The sequence below is a fragment of the Macaca nemestrina genome, chromosome 13, assembly GCF_043159975.1.
Source record: "Macaca nemestrina isolate mMacNem1 chromosome 13, mMacNem.hap1, whole genome shotgun sequence".
In the NCBI taxonomy this organism is placed as follows: Eukaryota; Metazoa; Chordata; class Mammalia; order Primates; family Cercopithecidae; genus Macaca; species Macaca nemestrina.
In genome coordinates this window covers 75,704,565-75,728,469 of record NC_092137.1, presented here as the reverse complement: position 1 = coordinate 75,728,469, position 23,905 = coordinate 75,704,565, and the positions used below count along the sequence as shown (strand labels likewise).

The 23,905-nt window shown below is 36.8% G+C and overlaps 1 long non-coding RNA gene across 1 annotated transcript in view; it reads left to right on the top strand.

Moving 5' to 3' along the window:
- LOC139357904 (uncharacterized) overlaps window positions 1–23,905 on the top strand; it is a 184,324-nt gene that overhangs the window by 3,981 nt on the left and 156,438 nt on the right. The window lies entirely within an intron of this gene.

The following is a 23,905-nucleotide window of genomic DNA, read 5'->3' as shown; positions in this document are numbered from 1 at the left end:
TGGAGATTAAATTAAATCATTTTTGTTAAACTCATTTATTGAAAAAAAAGTATCGATTCTCCCAGTAATAATGTGATTCTGTGAATTGAATTTTATGTTATTTAGGAACTTCAGAGTAAAATTTTTCCAAGGCTTGTTTCTCTTGGATGAAGGGCTGTAAAATCTCATTTTGGATGTAGAATATTATGACCGCATAAATTACTCAGGGTTTATAATGTGAAGTTTGTAAGAAAAGCAAATAGTTTTTGTTTGTTTGTTGTTTGTTTTTTGCTTTTAAAAATTCCGGGAGTATGTGGCTCCCTGAAGAGATGCTTCTTTTCAACCTCAAATCAACTTTGTTTCTTGGCTCTTTCATAAACTTTCCTTCCTGTGCTACAAGTATTTCCAAGGGAGATTGTGTCATATGTTTTCAGATTCTGCCAAGAAAAAATGTTCCGTTGCTCACAGTTGCATTTATATCATTTGGTTATTGTCTATGATAGAACACAGCTAAGGAAAGAGGTCAATACTGACTTCTTATTAATACTGTATACTTATTAATACTTATTAATACTGTTGACTATGTAGTTGAATTGGCCTTATAAACAGATAAGTTAAGCAACTAAATTTGCAATGAAAATGTCTACATCTGTTCACTAATTTCTGAAATTCTTAAATGGGTAATGTCTCTCATAAGTATAAATTGTTTTAATCTAAGTCGCCTCATATGTCAAATCTAACACAACAACTTGCATATAGATAGTTTATTCCGGAAAACGATCACAAAGAATGAAAGTAAAGAATAGGGAAGAGAGGAAAAATAATCCAAGGGTGTGTTATTAAAAGTTTTTACTGCTGTAGGCAGCTGAAACTCAAGCCACATGGGAACATCTGAGGACCCAATGATAATTCACCTGAGAGTTATTCACTCAAGGGATGCAAGGGGAGAATATTTATCAAGCAAATTTTGTTCCCCATTGGTGAATACTTCATGGGATATTAACTCCATCTTACTTCCAGGTTTGCTCGGAGACCAGAATAGCTGAACAAGTTTTGGCAGGTATTAGGGAGGCAGTGGTGGAGAAGTGCTAAGACACAGAAATCAAGAGATGCATGGTGGAGCTGAACAGAGGTGCTGTCAGGCTACATTCTCAGGCATTGGTAGCCACACCATGGGTTAGAGTGAAAAAAGAGCCTAGAGAATATGAAGCAGAGCCCAAGAAGTCCAGAGATAAAGCTTAAAAGATAAACATTTATATTCCATTTAGTATAAGAAGGTCTCATTAGAGCATATCTGTGGAGGGTTAGTGATACAGAGGATGGTGAGTATCTGAGGGAGGAGACATGCTAAGCCATGCACATAAGGAAGATCATACTGGAGGTTGGTAGAGGGTTTAAAATGACCAGCTTGGCCTAGTTTAGATTTTCAACTAAGGCTAAGACTGCCTGAAATTCACTGAAGAGTCTGTAGAATTATAGTGAATTTAGGGTCATCTACTTAACTTCCCATCTTATACCCTCTGTCAGCAGGCATTGACCTTTGCCTAAAGTTCTCTCATGTCAAAGCACTCACGGTCTTCTGAGTTAATAGCTTGAGACATTCCTAACTACTAGATATTGTGACAAAAACTTATCTTTCTGAGATTCCTGCTTATGAGTTTTGGATCCTTGGGGCCATGCAGAACTATTAAGATCTGAAGAGTTATCATGGCTTCCTGAATCTTTAATCATTAGGCTAAACATCTCTAATTTCTATAGACACTTATTCCTCAGTTAATAGTATTTATAGGTCTTGCTCCTCTGAAATCTTCCATATTGAGGTGTCCCAAATAAAGTGCTAGACAATGCATTGTAAACTGATGAAGACTGGAGGGATATCATTTCCTTCCTCAGGCTAGGTGACACAGTTATAGTAATATAGGCTGAAACTGACAGAGCTTTCTCAGAAGCTGCTACGCACTGCTATGTGTAACTGAATTCACTGCTGACCAAAGCCCCTGACTCTTTTTCATATGAGCTACAGCTAAACCATATTTTAATCTGTCTTTGTACTTTTATTAGTTGGTTTGATTTTTTGGAGGGGTGGAGCAAGGAAAGAATCTTACATAAATCTTTATTGAAATTAATCTTGTTAGATCAGTCAATTGTTTTGACCTGATAAGACCTTTCATAGCCATAATTTGACATTCAACATGTTTGTTATTGTTTTTAGCTTCTTATCACTGGCAAGGTAAAGGAAAAAAAGATTTATTAAGACAGGAGTTGCATTACCGCAAGTAGAAATGTCTGTCTGGTAATGGCCATTCAGCCGGTTATTAAACCTACCAAATGTACTAGCATACAAGCCAGGGAGAACTGGAAACATTGTAGGTCTTTATCTTTGAACAGGAGAAGCCAGTTGATATGGTTAGGCTTTGTGTCCCCACTCAGATCTCTTCTTGAATTATAATCATCATAACCCGCATAATCCCCATGTGTCAAGGAAGAGACCAGGTGGAGTTAATTGGATCATGGGGATGATTTATCCCATGCTGTTCTTGTGACAGTGAGTGAGTTCTCCCGAGGTCTGATGGTTTTATAAGCATTGAGTGTTCCTCCTGCATTCATTCTCCTTCCTGCTGCCTTGTGAAGAAGATGCCTTGCTTCCCCTTTGCCTTCTGCCATGATTGTAAGTTTCCTGCAGACTTCCCAGTCATGCTCAACTGTGAGTCAATTAAACCTTTTTCCTTTATAAATTACCCAGTCTCATGCAGTTCTTTAAAGCAGTGGGAAAACAGACTAATACACCAGTAATCCTCAGAAAATGCATCCCAGCAAGTAAGATAAGACGCTAGCCCAATTCTAGCATTCGTCAGTGTCTAAGGAAGAGTCCAATTGGTGGTGGCAAAGTGAAGACAGCACTTTTGTATTTCTGAGAAGAAGCGTTGTATAGTGGCGGGTATAGTTGAGGTCATTAACTAGAAGTTATTTTGGTGGGAATCATCAGGAAAATCTAACAGAGTTCACTGCTTGGAGAAAAGACTGTTAGGAATAAAGCAAGAAAATTGCCCTCCTTTTCCCTCCCCCACCATAAAGGATGGGATGGAAAGTACAATTTTCAAATTGTCACAGGTTTCTAAGGAATATTTTTGTATGACCCCTGAGTTTTGCCTTTAAAGAGTGGACAACAACAAAATGTTTCCAAATTCCATTTGTCTTTTAGCGTCCTTCTGCCAGGCTACTCCACTTTGCTTACTTTGGGGCAGGGCCAGTGGAGTCAGGACTGAGCAGGAACTAGCACTTAAGTACACACAAAATACATCAATATGGGCATGAATTTTTGTCATTATTCTCACCCAACAAAAACAGCTCCCCAATTCCCTCTTTGAGTTTCCAAAACGTGTAATAAGTACCACTTTTAGTTCTAAATCTACATTCTATTTCCTCACTAGAACCAGAGCTCTGCCATGCACCCCGGTTCATTTTCCTGGGGCCATGATACCTTGCCTGTCTCTTTTTCAATAATCTACCCTTGGGACACAATATAGACAGAAAAATGGCCTCCTAATGATGTTCACATCCTAAGCTCTAGAATCTATTACATTATACAGTAAAGGGGAATTAATATTACAAATGGAATTAAGGTTAGTATTCAGCCGCCTTCAAGATAAAGAGATTATCCTGGATTATCAAGAGAAGCCTTGTGTAATTATAAGCGTCCTTGAAAGTGGAGGAGATAGGCAGAAGAAATCACAGAAAGAGATGTGATGATGAACGGAAAGTCAGAGTAAGGTGTTATGAGAAGGACTCGATAGACCATTGCCGGGCTTTGAAGATGAAGGAAAGGGTTAGGGGCTGCGGAATTCAGGTAGCCTCTAGACACAGGAAAAAACAAGGAAACAGATTCTTCCATAGAGATTACAGAAGATAATGCATTTTTACCTGACACCTTGATTCTAGCCCAGTGAAACCAATGTCAGAGATCTAACTTTCAGATAATAAGAGAATAAGTTTGTGTGGTGTAAGCAGATAAATTTGTGGCAATTTGATTCAGCAACAATAAGGAACTAATACAAAACTATATAATGTTTCTTTCTCTTTCAAATAATTATTGGGATCTTGATTAAACCTGAAACCATGGCTCTTCAAATGATGACCACTCTTAGTTAAAATAAAAAAATTAAATTAACAAAATTATATATATTTATCTTAGCATTATGTTTTAAAATATATACATTGTAGAATAGCTAAGTCATCCTAATTAATATATGCATTACATTGCATAACTTATTTTTTGCCGTGAGAACACAAAATGTATTCTTAGCAATTTTCAAGAATAATATACATTGTCATTAACTATAGTCACCATGTTGGACAATAGATCCTTTGAGCTTATTTCTTTTTTTTTTTTTTTTTTTTTTTTTTGAGACGGAGTCTCGCTCTGTCGCCCAGGCTGGAGTGCAGTGGCCGGATCTCAGCTCACTGCAAGCTCCGCCTCCCGGGTTTACGCCATTCTCCTGCCTCAGCCTCCCAAGTAGCTGGGACTACAGGCGCCCGCCACCTCGCCCGGCTAGTTTTTTTTGTATTTTTTAGTAGAGACAGGGTTTCACTGTGTTAGCCAGGATGGTCTCGATCTCCTGACCTCGTGATCCACCCGTCTCGGCCTCCCAAAGTGCTGGGATTACAGGCTTGAGCCACCGCGCCCGGCCGAGCTTATTTCTATCTAACTGAAATTTTCGATCCTTTCACCAACAACTCCCTAAATCGCTTCCCACTCACTTCTTAGTAACCACCATTCTACTTTCTGTTTCTATGAGTTTAACTTTTTTAGATTCTACATATAAGTAAGATCATACAGTATTTATCTTTCTGTGCCTGGCTTCTTTCACTTAGCATAAGAACCTCTGGGTTCATCTATGTTGTTGCAAATGACAGAATCTCCTTCTTGTTTAAGGCTGAAGAGCATTCCATTATATACATATACAATGTTTTCTTTATCCATTCATCAGTTGATGGACACTTAAGTTGATTGTATATCTTAGACACTGAATAGTGCTGCAATGAACATGAGAGTGCAGATATCTCTTCAATATACTGATTTCATGTACTTTGGATATATACCCAGTAGTAGGATTTAAAGTAATTATTTATAGGTAAGGAATTTACTACTGTCATTTTGCTGCTTTCTGATTGTTTTATAGATCCTTCTTCCTTTCTTCCTGTCTTGCTGTTTTTCTTTTTTATTAGATGATTTTCTCTAGTGTTATGCTTTGATTTCATACTTTTTATCTGTTGTGAATCTACTATAGGTTTTTGCTTTGTGGTTACCATGAGGCTTGTAGTTATAACAGGCTATTTTTAACTGATAACTACTTTTGATTGTATTTTAAAAACTCAACCTTTTAATTTCACTTCCCCCCATCTTATGTTTTCAAAGTCATAATTTATAGTTTTTTATATTGTGCATCCCCTAACAAATTATTGTTGTTATTAATAGTTTTGTTTTTAACCTTTATACTAAAGAAACAAGTGACTTACACACCATAGTTTCAGTATTAGAGTTTTCTAAATTTGATTATGTACTTACTTTTGACAGTGAGTTTTATACTTTCATATGTTTTCATATTATTAATTGGTGCCTCTTTCTTTCAGCTTAGAGGAGTCCCTTTAAGATTTCTTATAAGACTTCTGGTGATGATGACTCTCTCAGTTCTTCTTAGTCATTTCTCCTTCATTCCTGAAGGACAGATTTGTTGGGTACAATATTCTCAGTCTGCAGTGTTTTTCCTTTAGCACTTTGACTATATGAAGCTACTCTTTCCTTGCCTGTCAAATTTCTGCTGTGAAGTCTGCTATCAGCCTTATTAAAGCTCTGCTTATATGTGATATGCTTATATTCTCTTGTTGCTCTCAGGAGCCTATCTTTGTCTTTGAATTTTCAGTTTGGTTATGTGTCTTAGGATTGTCCTGTTTGGATTGAATTTCATTTGAGGCTTTTGACTTTCCTGTTCTTGGATATATATATTTGCCCCAATTTGGAAAGTTTTCTGCTATTATTTCTTTAAGTAAACTTTCTATCTTTTTGTCCCTTTCTTCTCCTTCTTAAACTCCTATATCTCAAACATTTGCCCTTTTGATGCTATCCCACAAATCCCATAAGATTTCTTCATTCCCTTTCATTCTTTTTTTTTCTCTGATTGTATATTTTCAAATAACCTGTCTTTAACTTCACAGATTTTTTTTCTTCTGCTTTATGAATTCTGTTGTTAATGCTTTCTGTTACATTTAAAAATTTTTTATTTATTGTATTTTTCAGCTCCATAATTTGTTTGTTGTTTTTTGAAAATAATTTCAATCTCTCTGTTACATTTATAATTTTGGTCATTTATTGTCTTCCTGATTTAATTAAATTGTTTCTCTCTATTTTCTTGAGGCTCACTGAACCTCCTTAACACAATTATTTTAAATTCCTTATCAGGCATTTTTTGTGTCTCCATTTTTTTGTGGTCAGGTCCTGGAAATTATAGTGTTCTTTTGGTGATGTTATATCTCATTGATTTTTCATGTTTCTTGTTGCCTTACACTGATATCTGCACATTTGAAAAAGTAGAGACTTATTCTAATATTTGCAGACTGGTTTTGTCTGGGAAAGCTCTTCACCAGTCAGCCCATGGAGAGATTTTGGGCAGGGACAGGCTATCTGGGGTGGTCTGTGGGAAGGCTTGCTGCTGGAGTCTTTGGGGGAGTTTGATCAGCAGGTGGATGCCTGGCACCTAAGTTCACAGGGGCTTACCAGGTGCTGCGGTGGGCCTTGAGCCTAAGTCTGCAGTGGCCAGTCTGGTACTAGGATGGGCCTGATAGCTGTGTTCACTGGGACAGGCCTGGAGCCTGAGTCCACTGGGATGGGCCTAGAACCTGAGTCCATGGGCACTAGCCTGGGACTGGGGAAGATCTGGGGCCTGAGCAAATGAAGATGGGTCTGCGTTCTGGGTCTTCAGGTGTGGACCTGGACCCTGGGTCTGCTGGAACATGAGGCAATAAGGGCCAATATGGAGGATGCAGCTGCAGGGACCAACCTCAACAGACCTGTAGTCTGTGTCTATATGTGGCAACCTGATGCCTGAGGCCATAGATGTGCCTCTGTTGCTAGAAAAATAAATAAAAATAAATTTACAACTGAACATAGTGCAGTTAAAGAAAACCCAAAGGTAAAGAGAACACCTCAAAAGTAGTCAGAGAAAAAAGGACAGAGTTTCCCAAAAAAGCAAGGTTTAGACTAACAATTGACTTTTCAACAACAGCAACAGAGGACATAAAACAGTTATGTGATATTTTCAACTTGCTGGAAGAAAAGAACTGCCAATCCAGGCGGTAAAAATATTCTTATGATATTCTTATTCTCAAAAAATTCTTAAAAAATCAAGAAAATTAGGAACATTTCCAGGCAAATAAAAATAGATTTCACTATTAGCAGACCCATGCTAAAGAAAATTCTAAAATATATTCTTAAGACAAGAGGAAAATGATCAGATAGAAAGATTCAGGAGAAAAATAAAAAGCAATAACATTGACTATAAGTTCCATAATGGCAGAGCTGGGCTCCATCCTGTCCACTGCTGACCTTAGCCATTTAAAGGATGAATGAGATAATAAAGTAAGTTTGAAATAAAGATGAGATTTCCAGTCATGAGAGCTGCTTACAGATGGAATAAGCTGTCCCCAAAAATGAGATATAGAAGCAGAAACAAACCAACTGATGCATTCCAGGCCTTGACTTTAATCCAGGAACTTCTGGATATTTAACTTAACTATCATTGACTGAGCTCCAGTGAGCCAAATATTTTTGCATGCATTATCTCGCTAAATGCTAATATCTACACCATGAAGTAGACAAAATTATCTTTATTTTACAAATAATGAACTAAAGCTCAAAGTGGCCACAATCAGGGAAAGAGGTGTACAATTGGAAAAAGAGGTGCAATTAGGGTTCTATAAAGCTCAAACTAAAGCTCAGAGAGGGTATAGTTGGGGAAAGAGGTGAAATTAGGGTTCTATAAAGTTTGTATACAAGGAGTGTTAAGCCTATGGCAAGGTCAATACCTGTCATACCCCTTGTATGTCTCGGCATCAAGTGACAACCCCACAAACTTACGCATACTATGGGTTGTTATAGGCTTTCATCTATGAGTTCTTATAAATTACCATAGCTCTGCTGAACCATCCTATGAATCAAATTCACTGTTCCTGTTGTGAGTGAGACCTGTCACCTACTTCCTAAGATGTCAACCTCATTTATCATGAGAACCCCCTTTGTAAATGTCTTCATAAAACATACATCTGAGTCTTATTAAACTATTAGGAACTTCTTGTTAAATATGTTTACTTCTACTCCCTTCCCAGCTCCTATAAAACTGACAACAAAGGAATGAAAAAGTACAACTCAATGTTTTCAAAAAAAGAAGAAGTCAATCACAGTAGATTGTAAAGATCTATAATATTTAGAAGATGAATTGAGAATAGATGAGTCTTAAATTACTAAAGAGATTAAAGAAAACTGAAACTCAGATGCCCGGTATTGGTGGCAGTGCAAAGGGAAGAAGTATTGGTTTTTAGGGATGACACAGGGAAGCAAAAAAAAAAAAAAAAAAAAAAAAACTCAAGGGGAGTTTATTGAAGAAGACTAAAGTTATCAGTATGAGTCAGCACTGAAAATAGAAAAATTTGCCAAAAGTCTGTAAAACAAACAACCACCCCTCATCCTCACAATACACCCATAAGACCATTCCTCCCACACTGGGATAAAAAAACTAGAGAAGTTATAACTCTTTGCAGAAATGGAAATCTCAGATTTAGCTAAGAGTTGGAGTGCCATGCCAGAAACATAAGAGCTAAATGAAGTCAGAATACTAAGTGACGAGGTCCCTTTCAGCCCCCAGAAGTCTGAAATCCAAGCTTCTACCTCCGCTGCCATCCCCTCTCTCCATGACAGACAAGATATCGGAAGATTCCTCTCTATGAAACTGACTAGTGTAATAAGACCTAAGCATATTAATATTCAGGGTGTCTTCCAAAGAAACAGCCCAATCCCCACCACTCTTTGCTGAATCTCACACATCAACAAGCTTCTCTCACGTACAGTAAACGCCCAATCAGCTTTGTAATACTTTACTCTCAAAATTGAATGGAGAGCCAATGATTGCCAAACTATTGAGAAAATCCTTAACTTATTTTTTCTTTTTCTCTCTTTTTATTAAAAAATGCCATCATGAGAGCAACATTTTTGCTATGAGTCATACCTTATCTTGTAAAAACCCATCTATGCCATTGGAGTAAATTTATTGTTGTTCTGGTGTAAGGTCTTAGTCCTTAGTTCTTTAGAAAGTGTTTCTATTTCTTTCTATGAGACCAGTCTTCCTCTTCCTGCTCTTGTCTAATTTCCTCAATGACAGATTTTTTCACTTTGACATTTATTGAGCCTTAGAACTACTTTATGGGGTATGACAGCCCCAATTCCCATTGTGCGTTGTTTATTTTTAGTTTAGTTATTTCATTGGGTGTTTTATTGGGTTGATATTTTTCTCATTTTATTCTATTATGTCTCTTTAGAACGCTATAGATGTGTATATTGAGAATAACAAATATTTTAAAGCTTAAAAACAATCAAACCTCTCACCTATTTTTATAGTCGGCTGTATTTTGTTGAACTTATTTTATTGGTGCTGTAGTCATCACAATATGTCTTGTCAACTGGCACATTCCATTAAATTTCATGTCATTAGTTTATTTTGGGATGCAGTACAGTAGCTGAGATAGTGTGCTTTGATAAATAAGAAGTTTAATTTTAGAAAGTTCAGTAAGACCTATAAATTTTTTACCTGGTCTATGCTTCATGGGAAAATAAACTTCAGAAACATTCTCATTTACTTTCTATTTCTTTTTTGTTACACATATGTAGAATGTTCATCTACAGAGAGCTCTTTCTTATGTGCATTTAAATGTGGTTATAAATTTTTGTTTATTAATTTAATAAAAGAAAGAAAAATAGCGATGTGCAGAAGGAGACGGAGCATGGCACAGAGCACTACAAATAGGAAAGATTTTTCTGTGCCCAGAGATAAGGAGCAAAGAGCCATCATACACTGAGAGCATGTTTCCCTGAGAATAATGAACCGTATAACTACTCTCATGTGATTTTCAAAACATAAATCTTCAGGATGAAAGGGCAGTTGGTGATGAATTATTGAAACAGAAAATAGTTGAAGGGAAAGGGCAGCAACATCAATGTTGTGCACATTTATGCAAATTCAACTTCTAAAATATGAAAGGGTTTTCTCTGTACTATGACAGTGACTGAAATTAATAGGTGAGAAGCAGGGAGATTTTGTATGTCTGCTTAACTCTGCCTATGGAGTCCTTTTGAAAGGATGCCTACAACACAAAAGACTGAGCCATCTTTCACAGGCTCCACACTATTATGAGTTTAGGCTGACAGCCCAGATAGCAAGAGTCAAAAGGCAGATGTGTTTTGTGAAGACTTGAGTGGAATAAAAGAAAATAATGCCAGGCTCAGAAGAGAAACTTCATATGGATGGAAATGGGTAAAAAATACTCAGAAAATATGATTCTAGTGAGCAGTGGGAAACTTTAGTAACCTTGAAAAAGCTCAGAACTCTCCTGTAGTATGTAGAATGCCTTTAGAACCCTAGGTGAGTCAGAAAAGACCCCAAAAAGCTAGATCATATTAACAGAGAAAATGTACTATGGTAAAGATAAGAGCCTCCACAGAAAGGTCAATGAAAGATTTTAAGTTCATCTCAAAGTATTTCATTTTGGCCTGGATTTACATTGATGTAAAATCTCAGAGACTCATTCCAGCTTTTTGGGGGCCAAGATGATTATCTCCTCCTGCAGATCTCCCAATATAGTCAACTTTTCCATGAGGTGAAGTGTGATATAAGACTTTGTAAGAGCCAGAAGCACACAGTAAGAGATATGGCAATTGACAAGGATATCCTAGAACACTTAAAAAATTTTGAAAATACAAAAGGGAAATCTACATGCAGATAAGCATTCTAGTTTTTATTCTGCCTTCAGATGATGCCAAAATCCTTGGAAATACATGGAAATGGGTGAGTGAAACTAATATTTTTCTGCTTGCTTACAGTTTATTACTTCTCATTTTAGTATTAATCACCTATGATTACACCACATGTTAACAATAACATGTGGAAAACGAAGGCAGATAGCCAAAGAAAAGCTGTTTGAACCCAGAGGGAGATTTTCAGGAAGGAAAAGATAGTTCAGCAGTTAGAGCTTATAAGATGTGTGTGCTCAAGAGAAAGAGCCATGACCCAGATAAGAAAAATAAAGAGTATGCCTTAGACTGGGGAAAAAAAGAGAAAGAGCTTACATCTCAAATGAGAGAGAGAAAAAAAAGAGACAGAGAGAAGGAGGAGATTTATGATGGATGGAAGCTCTTTAGCTGTCTAGTACAGTAAAATTTTGTCATCAAATGTGACAATAGGAAGCTCCTAACAAATTGATATTTGATGGCTTAATGATATTTCTACCCAACCTGAGTGGGTCACATCGCCTCTCTCTGGCTTGAAATTATTTAATCTATCCTGGAATATTTTGCAATTTCTTCTTCCTCCAGCTGCACTGCTTAGTCAGTGATAGGCAATCATTTTGCATAGATCTTAATAATAGAACATCATAATAGAGAGTCACCTACTCATGCATACCATTCTTTCTTAGGCCCTATAAAGCATTTGGTTGTTGCTTTGTAAGAAAATATGGAAATGCAGTTATCCTTACAACAATGAGTATGTGCATTACTAATGTAAAATCCATGCCCTGAGATACTATTTTCTTACTTTTCTATGTACTTAATCACATTTTGTTTCAATCATTAATCAGTGTATTCAATTTGGGTACATTGCACATGTCAATTAAATTTAATGCATAGAGCATCAACAATAAGCATAATTCTTTTGAAGTGGTAACAGCATGAACAGCTATAAGGACGCTCCCACATGCACAGGCAGTAACAACTATATCACAATACTGATAACAATTGCATGATTCCATTGATTATAAGATATAGTCTTACTTTAAAGATGTTAGTATGTGAATAAAAGTTTCAGAACCGTTGCAGTATGGTAATGTGATATATAAGAGAGAGTGACAAACCCCATTTTGTTGTATCTTCATGTGTTCACACAGTCATGAGGAATTTGGGAAATTTACTCCACTGAGTTGAAGGAATTTTTGCCTGGGACCCTGATAGGCATGATTCAGAGAAATGTGTTGCAATTCTCAGGATAAACCAGTAGAGGGAGGAATTCTCCACAGTCAGAAGCACACTCAAGCAAGAAGCAACATAACCTAATTTAGACCAAGGGGTAGATGTTATAGGGTCTAGCTTTGGGAGTGTAAAGTATGTCTATGGAGGCAGAGGTCACAGTGAGCCAAGATCATGCCACTGCACTCCAGTCTGGGCAACAAGAGTGAAACTCTGTCTCAAAAAATAAAAAAAAATTTTTTAAAGATGGGGTCACACTGGAGTAGAGTGGCTCGCTAACTCAATATAACTAGTATCCTTAAAACAAGAATGCCATATGAAGAGAACAGACATGCATACAAAGAGAATACCATGCAAACATGAAGGCAGAGGTTGGGGTGATGCATCTACAACCAAAGTACGCCAAAGATCATCAGCAAATCACCAAAAGCTAGAATAGAGGCACAGAACAGATTCTCCCTCACAACGTTCAGAATGAACCAACCTTACTTACATGTTAAAATCATACTTCTAGCCTCCAGAATGGTAAGACAATACATTTCTGTTGTTTTAAGCCACCCAGTTTGTGGTGGCAGTCCTAGGAAACTAATACACTCAGTAAGATACAAAAAAGCAGGTTCAGAAACAAAAAAAAAAGCAAAATGAAATATAAATGAACAAAGTTTAAAAGATTACAGAAGAAATTTTCCTTTCTCCAATGTCAAAAATCAGTTGGTTCTAAATATGTGGAATTATTTCTGGATTCTCTATTCTGTCTCATTGGTCTATGTGTCTATTTTTGTGCCAGTACAATGCTGCTTTTGTTACTATAGGTTTGTAGATATTTTGAGGACAGGTAGTGTAATTCCTCCAGATTTGTTCTTCCCTCCCACCTCAGGATTGCTTTTGTTATTCGAGATCTTTGGTGGTTTCATACAAATTTTAGAATTGTTCTTTCTATTTTGTGAAGAATGTCACTAATATTTTGATAGAGATTTTATTGCTCAAAGTAGTTAACTTTGAGCACTATGGTAATTTTCACGATATTAATTCTTTCAATCCATAAAAATATGTTGTTCTACTTTTTTGTGTCCACTTTAATTTTTTATTAGATTTGTAATTTTCATTGTACAGATCTTTGACATCCACGTTTATATTTATTCCTAAGTTTATATTTTTGTGTGACTACTGTAAATGATATGAGTTTCTTAATTTATTTTTTCTTATTTTTTTGCTTTTATGATTATTTTTAATTGACACAATAATTTTACATATTTATGGGATATAGTGTGATATTTTGATACATGTATACAAGGTGTAATTATTGAATCAGAGTAATTAGCATACCTATCACCTCAACCATTTATGGATGAGAACATTCAAAATCTGCTGGAGAGGATACGGAAGAAAGGGAACCTGTGTGCTGTTTGTGGAAATGAAATAGTATAGCCATTATGGAAACCAGTATGGAGGTGCCTCAAAAAACTAAAAGTAGTACTACCATAGGATCCAGCAATCCCACGACAGGGTGTATGTTCAAAGCGAAGGAAATCAGTATGTCAAAGGGATAGCTGCATCCCCATGTTTATTTCAACACTTTTCAAAATAGCCAAGGTATGAAATAAACCTAAGTGTTTATCAACAGATTAACAAATGAAGAAAATGTGGCATATATATGCAATGTATTACTATTCAGCCTTAAAAAAGAATGAAATCCTATGGCAATATGGATGAGCCTGGAGGACATGATATTAAATAAGTCTGGCAAAGAAAGATAAATACCACATGTTCCCACTCATTTGTGGAAGTGAAATAAGTTGATCTCATGGAAGTAGAGAATATAATAGTGTTAACTAGAGACTAAGAAGGGTAGTGGGGAGGAAGAGATAGCCAAAGGCTGGTTAACAGATATAAAATTACAGCTAGGTAGGAGGAATTCTTTCTGGTGTTCTTTAGCACTGTAGGGTAGCTATGGTTAATAATAATTTATTCTGTATTTTCAAATAGCTAGAAGAGCAGATTTTGAACGTTCCCAATACAAAGAAATGATAAATTTTAAGGTGATTTATAGACTAATTACCCTGATTTGGTCTCTATCCATTGTATGTATGTATCGAAATATCACACTGCACCTCCATAGCGTGTAAAACTATTATGTGTTAATTTTAAAATGATTACAGAGAGAAGTAGAGGAATTAGGAAAAAATAATAGCAATAGATTGGAAATAAGAATGAAGCTCTTATGAGATTAAACTTATGCATAGTTAGTGTTCTTAAAAAGAGAACAAAACAAATGTAACAAAAAATAATTTGAAAGGTATAATTCAAGAAAGTTTCCCAAAGATACAAGAGAACTTGACAGGGTAAGTCTTAGATTGAGAAGACAAAAAAGTGTATACAGAGATTTTCAGAACAATTAATATTAGGACACGTCCTACAAAGTTTTGGGATCTCATAGATAATGAAAAAAAAAAGCTATTGTACATCCATTCAAACCTATCAACTTAAATGAGAAAAAATAATCTGTGTGGTTTCAGATTTCTCTAAGAACCATTTGATGTTAAAAGACACCACTGTCTATGAAATCTTCACATTTAGGTGAAAAAAAGTGTTGCCCGAGAATTTTGTATCCAGTTGAACTGTAGTTCAAATATAAAGGAAAAAATAGTTCCCATAAAAATTTATTGAAGAAATGACCAAATGAATTTTAGCCAACAGATAGATGAATGAAGAAATCAGCAAACAGATTGACAGTGAGCATAAAGTCAATTTAATTATAAGGCTGAGATTAAAACAACTCTACAAGTTATGGTTGTAAGTGTAAATATGAAATACAATAATTTAGAAATTATAAAACTAACAACCTGGAAGGTTGTATTAGTCCATTTTCAAGCTGTTGATGAACACATATCTGAGACTGCGTAATTTTTTAAAGGAGGTTTAATGGACTCCGAGTTCCACGTGGCTGGGGAAGCCTCAAAATCATAGCGGAAGGTTTTACATGACTACAGGCAAGAGAGAATGAGAGAGCCAAGTAAAAAGGGAAACCTCTTATAAAACCATCCAATCTCCTGAGGCTTATTCACTAACACGAGAACAGTATGGGGGAAACTGCCCCCATTATTCAATATCTCCCATTGGGTTCCTCCTACAACACGTGGGAATTATGGGAGCTACAATTCAAGATGAGATGTGGGTGGGGACACAGCCAGACCATATCAAAGGGTAAGAAGGAAAAAATTTACAAGGTAATGTAAGCATAGACATTAAATTAGCTTTTAAAACCAGATATTTATAAACCAATTAGTAGAGCATTAAATACATTTAGAATTAAAAATAAACACTAGATAAGTTAAGAATAATAATATTACATAATCAAAAAAACCCAAGCAACAGAGGAAAGGAAAGGGTAATAAGGGAGTGCAATATGATAATTTTATCAATAAAATGGATCTTTTTTCAAATGAGAGAGTTAAAATAGATGAAGATATATTTAAAATAATCTCTAAAGTATCAAGAACCAAATATATTAAAAATTTCCAGGAGGAATGCACATAGAAAACACTGGCCACAGAATGGAAGATATAAAATGAAAGATTAGGAGATCAACTTCCAGCATTACAGCGTAAGGAGCATAAGACAGGGTGAAGAAAAGCTGACATTCTGCTCCTTAGGATAATAGCCCTCCCACAGGCAGCTGAAAGAATACTGTGTCCTTGGCTATACCAGTATGAAGTGGAGTTTCCAACTTGCTGATAGGAATTATATTGAATCTGTAGATCACTTTGGGTGGTATGGACATTTTAAGAATACTAATTCTTCTCCATAAACATAGGATATCTTTCCATTTATTTGTATCTTCTTCAATTTATTTCATCAATGCCTTACAGTTTTCAGCATACAGATATTTCTCCTCCTTGGTTAAATTTATTTCTAAGTATTTTACTTTTTTGATACCTATTGTAAATATGATCATTTTCTTTATTTTTTTCAGATAATTCACTTTTAGTATATAGAAACAACACTAATTTCTATTTAATTTTTATTTCAACAGTTTTGGGGGTATAGGTGGTTTTTTAATATATAGATAAATTCTTTAGTGCTGCTTTCTGAAATTTTGGAGCCCTCATCACCTGAGCAGTGTACAGTGTACCCCATATGTAGTCTTTTATTCCTCACCTCCTCCAAATCTCCCCACTGAGTCCCCAAAGTCCATTATATCAATCTTATAACTTTGCATCCCCATAGCTTAGCTATCACTTATAACTTACAAGTGAGAACACAGGATATTTGGTTTTCTATTCCTGAGCTACTTCACCTAGAATAATAGACTCCAGCTTCATCCAAGTTACTGTCAAAGACATTATTTCATTCTTTTTTATGGCTGAGTAGTATTCCATGGCGTTACATATACCACATTTTCTTCATTCACCTGTTGGTTGATGGGCACTGAGGTTGGTTCCATATCTTTGCAATTGCAAATTGTGCTGCTATAAATATACGTGTGCATGTGTCTTTTTCATTTAATTACTTATTTTCCTTTAGGTAGACATCCAGTAGTGGGATTGCTGCATCCAATGGTAGTTCTATTTTTAATTCTTTAAAGAATTTCCATACTTTTTTTTCTATGGTGGTTGTGCTAGTTTACATTCCCACCAGTAGTGTAAAAACATTCCCTTTTCACCACATCCACACCAACATCTATTAATTTTTGACTTTTGAATTCTGGCCATTCTTGCAGGAGTAAGGTGGTGTCTCATTGTGGTTTTAATTTGCATGTCCCGGATAATTAATGATGTTGAGCATTTTTTTCATATGTTTGTCAGCCATTTGTATATCTTCTTTTGAGAATTGTCTGTTTATGTCATTTGCCCACTTTTTGATGGGAGTATTTGTTTTTTCTTGCTGATTTGTTTGAGTTTCTTGTAGATTCTGTATGTAAGTCTTTTGTTGGATGCATAGTTTGCAAATATTTTCTCCCATCTTGTGGGTGGTCTGTTTACTCTGCTGATTATTTCTTTTGCCATGCAGAAGCTTTTTGGTTTAATTAGGTCCCATTAATTTATTTTAGTTTTGTTGTGTATTAGTCTGTTCTCACACTGCTAATAAAGACATACCCAAGAATGGGTAATTTATGGAGAAAAAACAGTTTAATGGACTCACAGTTCCACATGGCTGGGGAGGCCTCACAATCATGGTGAAAGATAAAGAACAACAGGACTTCTTACATGGCAGCAGGTGAGACAGAACTTGTGCAAAGGAACTCCTCTTTATAAATCCATCAGATCTCATGAGACTTATTCAGTATCATTAGAATATCAGGGGAAAGACCCACCCCTATAATCCAATCACCTCCCATCGGGTTCCTCCCACCTGGGAATTTGGGGAGCTACAATTCAAGATGAAATTTGAGTGGGGTCACAGCTAAACCGTATCAGTTGTGTTTGCCTTTGGGTTCTAAGTCATGAATTCTTTACCTAAACCAATGTTTAGAATAACTTTTCTGATGTTATCTTCTAGAATTTTTATGGTTTTAGGTCTTCGATTTAAGTCTTTGATCCATCTTGAGTTGATTTTTGTATAAGGTGAGAAATGAGGATCCAGTTTCTCTTCTACATGTGGCTTGCCACTTTTCCCAGCACCATTATTGAAAAAGGATGTTCTTTCTCTAATTTATGTTTTTGTATGCTTTGTGAAAGATCAGTTGGCTCTGAGTATTTGGCTTTATTTCTGGGTTCTCTGTTCTCTTCCATTGGTCTATGTGCCTATTTGTATACTAGTGCTATGCTTTTTCGGTAACTATTGCCTTGTAGTATAATTTGAAGTTGGGTAATGTGATGCCTCCATATGTGTTTTGTTGTTGTTTTGTTTTTTGGTTTTTGCTTAATGTTGCTTTGGCTATGTGGACTTGTTTTGTTCCATATGAATTTTAGGATTGTTTTTCATAGTTCTGTGAAGAATGATGATGGTATTTTGAATTGCATGGAATCTGTAGCGTTGGGCACTATGGTAATTGTCACAATATTGATTCTGTCCATCCATGAACATGGCATGTGTTTCCATTTGTTTGTGGCATCTATTATTTCTTTCAGCAGTGTTTTGTAGTTTTCCTTGCATAGATCTTTCACCTCCTTAAGTAGACTTCTAAGTATGTTATTATTTTTTACAGTTGCTGTAAAGGAATTGAGTTATTGATTTGATGCTCAGCGTGGCCACTGTTGTTGTATAGTACTGCTACTGGTTTGTGTACCTTGATGTTGTATCCTGAGACTTTACTGAATTCATTTATCAGATCTGGGAGCTTCTTGGATGAGTCTTTAGTGATTTCTAGATATACAATCATATCATCAGCCAAACAGTGACAGTTGGACTCCTTCTTTACCGATTTGGATGCCCTTTATTTCTTTCTCTTGTCTGATTGCTCTGGCCAGGACTTGCAGTACTATGTTGAATAGAAGTGGTGAAAGTGAGCATCCTTGTCTTGTTCCAGTTCTTGGGGGAATGCTTTCAACTTATTGTCGTTCAGTATGGTGGTGGTGGTGGGTTCATCATATATGGCTTTTATTACTTCGAGGTATGTCCCTTATATGCCTATTTGGTAAAGGTTTTTATTATAAAGGGATGCTGGATTTTATCAAATGCTTTTTGTGCATCTGTTGAGATGATCATATGTTTTTTTTAAAAAATTATGTTTATGTGTTGTATAAATTTATTGACTTGTGTATGTTAAAGCATCCCTGGTATAAAATCCACTTGATCATGACATATTCTTTTTGATATGCCATTGGATTCAGTTAGCTAGTATTTTGCTCGAGGTTTTTGCATCTATGTTCATCAGGGATATTTGTCTGTATTTTTCCTTTTTTTGTTATGTTCTTTCCTGGGTTTGGTATCAGGGTGATACTGAATTCATAGGATGATTTAGAGGAGGTGTGATGGTTAATACTGAGTGTCAACTTGATTGGATTGAAGGGTGCAAAGTATTGTTCCTGGGTGTGTCTGTGAGGGTGTTGCCAAAGGAGATTAACATTTGATCAGGTGACTGGGAAAGACAGACTCACCCTTAATCTGGGTGGGCACAATCTAATTAGCTGCCAGTGCAGCCAGAATAGAAAGCAGGCAGAAGAATGTTAAAAGACTAGACTGGCTTAGCCTCCCAGCATATATCTTTCTCCCATGCTGGATGCTTCCTCCTCTTGAACATCAGACTTCAGGTTCTTCAGTTTTGGGACTGTGGACAGCCTATTGTGGGACCTTGTGATCATGTGAGTTAATACTTCTTAATAAGCTCCCATATATATCTGATTAGTTTTGTGCCTCTAGAGAACCCTGACTAATACAGGTTTTGGTACCAGGAGTGGTTCTAGAGGAACAAGATATTAAGGATAGAGTTCTTTCATTGGTTTGGGGGTTTCTGGAGTTGGTTGCTTAATATGATTAGACCTAAAAATGCTAAGGACTCTACTTCTAATAGTACAGAGGACACTGATAGTCCTTGGCATGAAGTGTTTAGAGAGTTATGCAAAATAAATGCATTTGACACTCCTGATTCACAGCTGGTGACAGGCAAGGAGTTTAATGACTCTATACATAATCTTTTGACTATATGTAGAGAAGCAAGGAACATAATGAAGTTGGCTGGTTACTCCTAAGTTCACTAGACAAAATGATGAAAGAAAATTATGAACTCGGGGATTTTAACTCCCAGTTTCAAAAGCAGATACTGAGCCTCAAATCTACTAAGATTTCCCTGAGCGAGAGTCTTATCTCCTGTAAAGAAAGCAGAAATTGTGGAAAATCAGACATAAGTTCTTCTCACATGAGTGGCTGACCTGCAATCAAAGTTGCATGCACAGCCTTGTTCAGTTGTCTACTGTTGAAGTGAGGGTATTGATGGGAAAGGAATAGGACCCTGCAACTGGGAATGGGGATGTGTGGGAGGACCCTGATGAAGCTGAGGGCACTGAACTTGTAAACTCTGATGAACCTTTTTTGCCAGAAGAAACAGCTTCCCCATCCCCAATAGTGGCAACATCTGCTCCCAACCTATGCTGCTATCAGCCTTTCTACCTTTGTCTGAGGAGATAAACCCTGCCCTCCTGAGGTAACAGTGATGCCCTCCCCTGAGGTAGTTGCCAGGCAAGATAATGTTGGTTCTCCTCAGGGGCCATCCCCAACACCCTTGTTTGTTTCTAGACCTGTAACTAGACTAAAGTCCCAGCAGGCCCCTAGAGGTGAGGTTCAGAGTGTGACTCATGAGGAGGTGCGCTACACTCAAAAAGAACTGCTTAAGTGTTTTAATTTGTTTAAGCAGAAATCTAGAGAACAGGCATTGGAATGGATATTATGGGTGTAAGATAATGGTGGAAGGAACATAGAGTTGGATAAGGCTGAATTTTTTGATTTGGGCCCACTAAATATTGATTCTGCATTTAATATTGCAGTCCAAGGAGTTAAAAAATTTTCTAATCATTTATTTGCTTGCTTAGCTGAAATATGGATTAAAAGATGGAACTTCCTGTCGAGACATTCCATTTTTTTTTTTTTTTTTGAGACGGAGTCTCGCTCTGTCGCCCAGGCTGGAGTGGTGCAGTGGTGCGATCTCAGCTCACTGCAAGCTCTGCCTCCCGAGTTCACACCATTCTTCTGCCTCAGCCTCCAGAGTAGCTGGGACTACAGGTGCATGCCACCATACCCCGCTAATTTTTTTTTGTATTTTTAATAGAGACGGGTTTTCACCATGTTAGCTAGGATGGTCTTGATCTCCTGACCTTGTGATCTGCCCGTCTTGGCCTCCCAAAGTGCTGGGATTACAGGCATGAGCCACCACTCCTGGCCTCTTTTTTTGTTTGTTTGTTTGTTTGTTTTTTAAGCACCCTTTTGGGAAGAAGGGAAATTCTTCCTTTGCCATTTTTGAGTTCTTGTCCCACACCTCAGGTCCTCCAGGCATTACTACTTTATGTCCAGAGGGCAAATAAATGTTTCCCTCTTGAATCGAAGGGCTGCTGTTTTCACAAGCATGCGAAGACTTTCTGTGAGTATTGCTTTTACTTTCTCCCACTTCCTCCTGTAGACTCCAATTCTCTTAATCACTTACACACCCTTATCATGCATCACAACCATCAAGGTCATATCCCAAGGGAGTGGAGAGGGAAGTGCAGCCCCCTTTTGGCAGTTATCTTTAAAAAAAAAAACTGCCTTCTCAGCTACTTAAAAGAACATGGGAAATGAAAATCTAAGAAAAGAGATAATCATCTTATTACCAAATGCTGTGAGTGAGAGTCACTATAAGGCCAGGGAGATAAGGCTCTAATCCGGTCCAAGGCTGCACATGCAAGAGACTCACAGGAAAGAAACAAAGGGGTGGTCTCAGGCTAATGGATTACCATTGGAACACAGATGAAAGGTTAGGTGGGGTAACCAGGAAGACCAGTTATTTAGGAACCCCGAGGATGAAGAGGGAACCAAATCTTCCCTCCAGATCTCCTCCATTGTCAAGTAATTATGACGAGATGGGACCAAGGGTACACAGTAAAGCCAGTTCATCCAGAACTCAAGGATGATGGGGGATGCCCCATTCAGGATAATAAAAAAAAGGGGGGGGAGGGATACCTTCTTTTTTCTTTTTCCTTTTTTTCTTCCTCTGTTTTTTCTTCACAGATTGGTAATTTCATCTCCATCCCACAAAACATGCCCCTCAAATCCATCCTCCAAAACTACAGTTTAATTCCCCCAAACCTTAAAACAAAAAACTAGATTTCCTTTGTAATATTGTTCGGCTTAAAAATGAACTGGGAGGAAATTACAAAAGCCAGCCTTGGAACCCAGTGTCTTTGTGCAGGAGGTTCTCAGATTAGCCTCCTCAGTCTTTTATAACTGACAGCAGAATAAGGAGGACAAGGCTAAGCCTGCTGGGTAATTGGGGAGAATGGCATCCTCTCCCTCCAAAAGAAAATATTCACACTTCTTTATTTTGCTTAAGACACCAATTATCATTCTCCCACCAGTCCCTGGTAATGTCTAAATAACCCACACCTCTTTGGGGCAAGACTATATGTTCCAAGATCAGTGCTCACTTAATATTTACCTGACCTCTGAATTCATCTTTCTAATAGCCCTATTTCTACAAGGAAAGCTACCTAAATTCTTAGCCAATAACTCCAATACTACCTGGACAATACTACCTCAGGGGTTTAGAAGTAACCCAAACTTATTTGGGCAAGCCCTAGCAAAAATCTAACTGAGCAATCTCTTGAAGGGGGATAACTTCTACAGTATGTAGATAACCTCCTTATCTGCTCCCCCTTCACAGGACATGCACAGAAACATGCAGTTAAATCCTTAACTTTTTAACAGAAGGAAGATGACTTTCATCTAATTCAAAGCTTATAAAAGTAAAGAGGAATTTTTGGTAAAGAAAGTTATAAAGAAAAGAAATTCCATTTGAAAAGCAGCGCAAGACAAGGATGCCCTCTCTCACCACTCCTATTCAACATAGTACTGGAAGTACCAGCCAGGGAAATCAGGCAAGAGAAAGAAATAAAGGGTATTCAAATAGGAAGAGAGGAAGTCAAGTTGTCTCTATTTGCAGATGACATGATTTTATATTTAGAAAACCCCATTGTCTCAATCCAAAAACTCCTTAAGCTGATAAGCAACTTCAGCAAAGTCTCAGGTTACAAAATTAAAGTTCAAAAATCACAAGTATTCCTATACACCAACAACAAGCAGAGACCCAAATCATGAGTCTCATCAAACTACCATTGACATTCTTCAAAGAATTTTTAAAAACTACTTTAAATTCCATATGGAACCAAAACAGAGCCCATATAGCCAAGAAAATCCTAAGCAAACATAACAAAGCTGGAGGCATCTCTCTTCCTGACATCACACTATGCTACAAGGCTACAATAACAAAAGCAGCATGGTACTGGTACCAAAACAGAAATATAAACCAATGGAATAGAAAAGAGGCCTTAGAAATAACACAACACATCTACAACCATCTGATCTTCAACAAACCTGACAAAAACAAGCAATGGGGAAAGGATTCCACATTTAATAAACGATGTTGGGAAAACTGGGTAGCCATATGCAGAAAACTGAAATTGGATCCTTTCCTTACACCCTATACAAAAATTAACTCAAAATGGATTAAACACTTAAATGTAAAACCTAAAACCATAAAAACCCTAGAAGAATATCTAGGCAATACCATTCAGGACATAGGCACAGGCAGATTTCATAACAAAAACACCAAAAGCAATTGCAACAAAAGCTACAATTGACAAAAGGGATCTAATTAAACTAAAGAGCTTCTGCACAGCAAAAGAAACTATCATCAAAGTGAAGAGGCAACCTACAGAATGGGGCAAAGTTTTGCAATCTATCCATATGACAAAGGTCTGATATCCAGAATCTACAAGGAACTTACATTTACAAAAAACAAAACAAAACAAAACAAACCCTAAAAAGTGACCAAAGGATAAGAATAGACACTTCTCAAAAGAAGACATTTATGCAGCCAACAAACAGATGAAAAAAATCTCGACATCACTGATCATTAGAGAAATACAAATCAAAACCACAATGAGATACCATCTCACACCAGTCAGAACGGTGATTATTAAAAAGTTAAGAAACAGTAGATGCTGGTGAGTCTGT